The 8,398-nt window shown below is 39.6% G+C and overlaps 1 pseudogene; it reads left to right on the top strand.

Moving 5' to 3' along the window:
- The first annotated feature begins 312 nt into the window (after positions 1 to 312).
- Positions 313 to 412, top strand: LOC115868760 (annotated as a pseudogene).
- Positions 413 to 8,398: the final 7,986 nt, after the last annotated feature.

The following is an 8,398-nucleotide window of genomic DNA, read 5'->3' as shown; positions in this document are numbered from 1 at the left end:
AAACACTTGGAACACAGCTGCCCAAAGTTTAAACAATGCCAACTAACAACGCCAATTAATGCCGAGTGACCTAAACATGAACTGCTTTTGTTTACAAAAATCATGTGCATTGGGTCGGATTCCAATGTTTTGTTTGAGCTTCGATGCAAAGTTTACTCAACATTTCTTGTCGAAATCTGATTATGTTGAGTACTGATGCGGTTGAGTACCAGGTTCTACTGTAGATAGATAGATGGAGAGAACACACTATGCCGAGACAACTATAACAAAAACATCAGTGCAGGACAATATAAGCTATTTTTGAAAGAGTAGATCTGCGGCACATATACTAAAATCAATTGGAATCATTCAGAGATTAGCATGGCCCCTACACCAAGATAACATGCAAATTCATGAAGCATTCCATATTTAAAAGAAACCCTGGGGTGGAGTGGTCATTCATTGGCTGTTAACCACAAAGTCAGCAGTCAGAAACCATCAGCCACTGCACAGGTGAAAGACTAGGCTTCTCTCTCTGTCAAAGGTTAGCCTGGGAAACACATGGGGCAGTTCTGCCTCATTCAATGGGGGTGAGTGAGTGAGAAAATACTCATGGCAGTGGGTCTGTTTGATCCTTTGGTTTCAGATAGATCATTGTAGTTAACAAAATGTATACTTGGTAGAGGAGTAGAAGAATTAGAACTGAAATTAGGGTGGTGCAGAGTTGTAGAATACTCTAAGTGTATATGCAGCTTGAGTAACACGATACCAGGAATAGCCCTAAATCACCCACTAAAACCGTTCCATCGCATCTCAGTGAGCAGTCCCTGATTGGCTTGTTGCAATTCACTGTGAAGTACTATTTCAGTTCCCATGCTGCTTTCATTTGCTTGGAGAAGTAAGATGTCTATTAAAGGTTTCTCATTTCCTAGGGCCCTGGTGGTGTGGTTACATGCTGGACTGCTAACCCTAAGATCAGCCGTTTGAAACTACCAACCACTGGGGGTGGTGGTGGTGGGGTGGCGGCAAAGCCAAGGCTACACTCATAAAGTGATAGTATTAGAAATGCACAGGGGCGCTTCTATTAGTCAGAATGAACAGGGTCCAGCAGAGGTCGCTGTGAGTCGGAATAGGCTCGATGACAGTGGGTCTAGCTGGCGGTACAGCACTTCTATCGTAATTTGTTAGTTACATACACTTACATGTACTTCATGACAGCTCTCTTGCCTTTGAAAGTCATTGTGGAAGAGCTAGGAATAATGCGTAGGTAACACTTCATTAAAATAAATAATAAATAATAAAGCATGCATTCTCCAAAATGGTTCATAAAAGGCAATTGTGTTACTTGTGTAAGCTTATTAGAAAAAAAGAAATTTATTTTCACCAAATCTTGATATTTTGATAAATTCTTTTAATCTGTACTTAATTATTTCATTTACAATTTGATGAATGCTTAATGTTGTGATTGCTTTATATTATTGAATGTTGCCTCTCGTCTAGACTCATATTGCTTTTTCCTTACACACTTCACCAAGTTTTCACCCTCAAGCTTCAAGCATCATGATGGATAGTCACAGAGGCAAAAGTTAAGACAAGTTATTGTCTTATTGCTATCATTATATACAATTATCATTATATACAATTTCACTTTGTATTTATTTTTCAAATACCTTTGGAAACTCAGTGTCTTCCTCATTCATGATCATTCTTCTGTCTATGGCCTCAAATGAGAAAATTCTAATACTTAAAATAAAATAAGTATTATGAAAGATTGATCACCATGGCTGTGGTAGTTACATAATCTGTTGTCAATTTGAGACTTAGGAGTAAAGGGGTGGAGTTTAGCCTGTCCATCAAGTCACAGCTTGATGACTTCATTTGGAGGCATTAAAGAAATACTAAATACCTCATTGGAGGAGGGACCCATGCTCACTCCCTGGGAGACATTGCAGCTGACAAAGACACGTGGAGCTACACTAGTGCCCTGAGCTGGAGAAGCCACGTGGAGACCCCTGCCAGCACTGATATGCTTAAAATGCCATTGGATCCACAAGACTTTCCACCCACTCACCTGTGATCTTCCTGCATTCAGCATCTTGCATGTGTTTTATGAGTCTGAAGAGGGCTTTATAGATTGGTATCAGACATATGGGCTAATATTGGACTTATGGACTTGACCAAGACTGGGCTGGTATGTTTTCTTAATGTACAATTATCCTTTATATAAAGCTCCTTCTTATACACATGAGTCTCCCTAGATTTGTTTCTCTAGTATGCCCAGACTAAAACAATGGTATACCAGCACTCTGCAGAGGACATGCAAATCCAATGGCTCTGATTATGGAAAATTTTGTGGAGGAAAAGAAATCTAAGATTAGTGCAAAATGATAAGTAGGTCTATGCAAGCAAGAAGGAGCCCATATTATATAGTGGTTATGTGTTAGGTTGCTAACTGCAAGGTCAGCAGTTTGAAAGCACCACAGCTCTGTGGAAGACAGATGAAGTGGTCTACGCCCATGAAGAGTTACTTTCTCAGAAGCCCACAGGAGCAATTGCATCGTGTCCTGTAGAGTTGGAATCCACTTGCTGGCAGTGAGTTTGAGTTTTGATTTATTTAGGCACTATGTAGACATAAATATGTCTTAGCAAAGGAGAGGAACAGCCACGGTTTGGAAGGGAGGGACAGGGTTTCATGGAAGCGTCCCTGGCTTGACGTGGATACTATCTGAAGCAGTGATGCTGTGACTAGGTAGGTCCAGCACTCTAGCCAGCGGGGAGCTGCTGGAGAAGCCTGGAATAACTACTCACGACACAAGATTGAGTCGTGAGGCAAAAGGGGACAGGACTCAAGAGAGAGAAGACCCCTTTGGAGCTTCTCAGATTGCCGGTTCTATTAACATGCCAAAGGAGGAAGCTTACAAAATTTTCAAATGGGAAAAATATACTAGGGCACAACAATTTTAGGCTCTGAATGGTCTCAAACCATCACAATATTCTCCCATGTAAACACACATCTGACTCAAGGGAGGATTTCCTTTGTTTGCAGCAAGGACTCTCCATTTCACGAAGTGCATGCACCACGTTCCTGGCACAAACAGTCAAGCATTCCTTCAAGGTTCAAAGTCTGCAGCCGAGTAACCCTCCCAGGGAAAACAGGGCCATTGTTTCTCTACAGGTAGGTGATTGATTCAAGAGGCTGGAGAGGCCTAATTAAAAATCTCAGACACCATACGTGGTTCTTGAAGATACAAATTGCTACTGAGAATAAGGAAAGTTAAGGGTATAACACGAAAAGAGACAATTTAGGAATATTTGTAGCTAATGTAGAGAATAGATTCCAAATAAAAAAACCAAACGTATTGTCATCAAGCCCATTCTGACAAGTAGCAGCGGTGTAGGACACAGGTGAACTGTCCCCTATGGGGTCCAAAGCTGAAATCTTTTTGGAAGCAAACTGCCTCTCCTGAGGAGTGTCTGATGGGGTTAACCTGTCAGACTTTCTTTGGGAGCTCTTACAGCTCTTATCACAATCTATCCATCCATCCATTGTGTCAAGCACATTTGTTCATATGTTGGCATCATCATTCTCGAACCATTTTCTTTCTACTTGAGCCCTGATATCAGCTCCTCATTTTTCCCTCCCTCTCCCACCATCCCTCCATCATGAACTCTTGATATATTATAAATTATTATTATTTTCATATCTTATATTGTTCTGCTGACTCCTTGCACCCACTTTTCGATATGTCGATCATTGTGATCAATTCTCCCTTGCTCCCCCCTCCCCCCACCTTCTCCTTTGCCTCCTGATATCTCTATTCTCATTATTGTTCCTGAGGGGTTTATCTGTCCTGGATTCCCTGTATTGTGAGTTCTTATCGGTATCAGTGTATATGTTCTGGTCTAGTCAGATTTGTAAGATAGAATTGAGGTCATGATAGTGGTGGGAAGGAAGCATTAAAGAACTAGAGGAAAGTTGTATGTTTCATCAGTGCTATTTACTGCACCCTGAATGACTCATCTCTTCCTTGTAACCCTTCTGTAAGGGAATGTCCTATTATCTACAGATGGGCTTTGGGTCTCCACCCATTGCACCCCACCCCCACCCCCTATCCCACCATTCACATTGGTAAGATTATTTGTTCTGGGTCTTTGATGCCTGATACTTGATCCCATCAACATCCTGTGATCACACAGGCTGGTGTGCTTCTTCCATGTGGGCTTGTTGTTTTTCAGCTTTATGGCCCGATGAAACCCTTTATCTTCAAGTCTTTAAGACCCCAGAAGCTATATCTTTTGATAGCTGGGCACCATCAACTTTTTTCACCACATTTGCTTATGTATCCATTTTTTCTCCAGTGATTGTGTGGGGAAGGTGAGCATCACAGAATGCTGGTGTATTAGAACAAAGTGTTTTTGCTTTGAGGGAGTACTTGAGGCAAGGCCCAATGTCCATCTACTACTTTAATACTTAATATATAAATATAAGTACATAGATCTCTGCATGTCTATCTAGATGAGAGAGGTGGGGTAAACAACTTGGAGGAGACAACAATCAAACTGACGGTTCTGGGGGGACAAGGGAGGGGAGGAGGTGGGAGAAATGAAGGGGGGTGTCAACCAATCCAGGGACAAGGGACCAAAAAGTGAACTAAAATCGATGGACAGAAGGGCATAGGATGCCTAGTGGGGCTTAATCAAGGGTAATGTAACTTCCGGGGGAAAAGGGAGGGGAGGAGGTGGGAGAAATGAAGGGGGGTGTCAACCAATCCAGGGACAAGGGACCAAAAAGTGAACTAAAATCGATGGAGAGAAGGGCATAGGATGCCTAGTGGGGCTTAATCAAGGGTAATGTAACCGTGAGGAATTAATGAAGACCGAATGAAGGTCGAACATGATAGTGGGACAAGAGGAAAGTAAAAAGGAATAGAGGAAAGAACTAGGAGGCAAAGGACATTTATAGAGGTCTAAATACAGGCATGTAGATAACCTGTCAGTCTTTCAATTTGCATCTCAAAATTGAAGTCACTTCAATTCCAGGTCCTTAGAGAACAGATTAAGAATATTCAAAACAGGAAGCCAGGAGTTCCATTAGGGAGACATTTCCCTAATCTGAATGAGAGGAATGGAAAGTAAGAGGTGGGAAACAGGGGAGAAGCCCTAGTAATATTATAGGTCTAACATCAAGAGTATTTGGGCCTTAATTGGATGTGAGCAACAAGAAGAAATGATGTATAATCTGTGAGGATTAAAAAATGTTATATGTCATGTTCTCTGCATACAAGTACATAAAAGCATTAGTCATTTTAATTTTGTGCTTACAATGCTTTTATACTATGTGTTTATAATAATAGAATTTTATGAAATATTTTAAAATAATCTTCCTTTTAGTCTAAAATTAGTTCATATTTTAAATAGACTCTTCCCTGCATTTATAATTTCCTGAATTCCTACAATGTCTGCTAAATGTCATTACCCCAGTATCACTGTTGTGAATGGGGGAGATCCACCACACCACTGTATTAATAATTAAAGCCTTTATTAAGTAGCTGGACTGAGAGTAGTCTAGCACCTGGAAACCACTAGATTCAGAACAAAGAAATTCCAAACTTTTAGTAATTCAAAATAGGCGCCTGTCTCAAGGGAAGGGGTATTCTAGCCCTTACATTTGGGATTGGGGGGGACAGCACAGCTGCAGGTGCTAATTCAAGATCTTACAAGATAATGTATAGTTCTTGCTCATTGGACAGGCAGGGTTTAAAGACATCTGGGAAGAGTCAAGGTCTTGTTGGGAGAGCCAGGAGTTGGAAGAGAAGTGGGGCTAACTGCTAGCAGGGGTTAAAGATAGTTTGCTCGTGTTAAGGTAGGTTACCACATCACAATGTTGTAGGTTACCACACCACATCCTGACAATGTTGTGTGTCTCTTCTCTCTCGAGCTCTTGGTCTCAATCTCAAACTCCATCTCCTACCTTATAGATTATTTCCCAGGTGATGATAAACAAGATCTGATCTTAATTGGATCCAAGGCTATACCACCATATGTCTCCCAGTTATGGACCCTGTGTGTCAAACCAGTAGCTGTTCCCCCAGGTGCATGACGGTTTACTTCTGCACTCTTCGTATGGTATGATTCATAAATACAGCAGCAGAAATTGAAAATAAAAGTGAATCGAATGTCTATGAAGAAATTATAGCAATCTATATTCTACAAGCATATGATCTGACAACAAGGCTTTCTTTCTTCTTCCGTCTTTGCCAAATTGGCCAAGCTGCTGTGCCCTGAAAGGAGGGTCTGCATAATAAACAGGAGAAAGGAGCTTGCTCCTTCCATGCAGTGAGAGGCTGATGCCCTTCACTTGATAGAGTCTGCAGGGACATTTCCATTCTAATGGGGTTTAAAGGTGCTCCCTTTCCTTCTTTCAAAACCAACTTTTCCCTGCCTCTTGTCTTTATTTTTTAAGTGTTAACCCACAAATTGAATGCAGCCTGTGCTTGGCAAATGAATATTAAATGGTTTTTCCTGGAAAATGTGTTTGCTCATTAAATTTGACAGTCATTGCTTATGTGGTAAATGTTGTCAGTGCCAAGAACTATCTGGAATGCGTTGCCAGCTACAGGTCCATTATTTTAATTGCCTTTAACCTATAATCAATATTTACTGCTTTCCATAGAAAGAGACTGCATAGCTAAGCAGTATGAAAAGGGAGTTTATTCTTCTGCACCCCAGCTTCTGCTTTTACATCTACAAGATAATATTAACTGCTTCCTCTGGGTACTACTTTCTTTATCAGAACTGTTTCTGTGAATGCTCACATCAGCCAAATCATATTTATTTGAAATGAAATAGCCTGAATGTATGGCTAAGTGAGAATAGCAAATTCTCCTTCCTACTAAAAGTTATGCATATCTTTTTGTTTTTGTCATTTGAAGAAAGTTTTTACTTTAAGTAGCATTTATTGAGGAATGCATGCTTTCCAGCATGGAATCACCAGAATTAACTCTGGGAATTGCGGAAACGAGCTAAGCCTGCAGCTAAAATTCAGGAGACCTAATTGGGGAGAGGCAAGTTGTAAAGGCTAGAAGGATGCTTTGATCTTTTAATCATGCAAATTGACAATGGGGAGCCATTGAAGATAATTAAACCTAGGAGTGGCATTATCCAAATGGCACTGTAAAAAATATCACTCTAATGGTAAAGCAGAGAGACTGAACTGGGGGAGCCCAAGAAAAGGGACAGGATGTAACATAAACAAAAAGCAATTAATGAAACACTAGAACTACTGCAATAGTTACTATGCATCTGGCATATTATGAGAGTGTGTGTGTGTATGTTGTGTAGAGAGGTAGGCCTTGACAATTAAATTGTATAACAATGTCATAACAATACATTGCAAAGAGCTTGATTTACCAAAATTAGAAAACTGGAAAGATACATAAAGTATAATTCAGTTTTATTGAGCCATTTAATTTGGCTAATAAGGATCCCTGGACATGTAGTGGAGATGTATTGGACAGCTTACCATAAGGCCACCAGTGGTGCCATGAGAGAAAGATGGGGCTTTCTCCTACAGAGATTTACAGGGTCAGAAATTCACCAGGGCAGTCCTACCCAAACAGTAGGGTGCCTATGAGTCAGCATCGATTTGATAGCAGTGCGTTTGGTCTAAGTTATATTAGTTATATAATGTAATATTCATGGCACATTATTAAGTGAAAAGTATATATATATATACTCTACTTATATGCAGCTAAAGACAGCTTAAAGAATATTCCAAAATATTAGTGTGGCAGGACCAAATTGTGGCTCATCTTAATTTTCTTTTTTTTTAAATTTAGCTTCAATTTCTAAATTTTTATAAAGAGTGAGCAGGGTACAATTTCTGTAACTGCTCAAATAACAAAAGATATGACACTGCATGTTTTATGTGCTCATGGAATTTGCATGGTGGTACAATTTTACAACACAATATTAGAAAGATTTGACTAGAATTAATGATGTTGAATTTACTTAGATTCATATTGAGTTCAAGTGACTGGCCACATCTACCACCAATGAAGTCCTACAGTGTGCTCATTTTTGAATTTTAAATACATTAGTATTATAAAATTACTTTCTTGGAGAGTAAATGTGTGAAGAAAGATGACAGTAGTATAGTCCAAAAATCTTATAATACAACTACCTATTATAACTACCATATATACTTGAGTATAAGTCAAAATTTTCAGCACATTTTTATGCAGTTTTGGTGGTTAAATTAGGTGCCTCTGCTGATATTCGGGTTGGCTTATACTCGAGTATATATGGTACATTGGATATTGCATATCTCTAATCATCAAACTGTTCAATATTTCATTTATAAGAAATAAAAGCCTATTTCCAAGTGAAAATTTAAACTTCCTTATATTTAACAGAGGAA

This window comes from Echinops telfairi, unplaced genomic scaffold (genome assembly GCF_000313985.2).
Source record: "Echinops telfairi isolate 266 unplaced genomic scaffold, ASM31398v2 ScPeMD7_1;HRSCAF=3_0, whole genome shotgun sequence".
In the NCBI taxonomy this organism is placed as follows: domain Eukaryota; kingdom Metazoa; phylum Chordata; class Mammalia; order Afrosoricida; family Tenrecidae; genus Echinops; species Echinops telfairi.
Note: the sequence above shows the minus strand (reverse complement) of the source record. Positions and strands in the feature narration are given on the sequence as shown.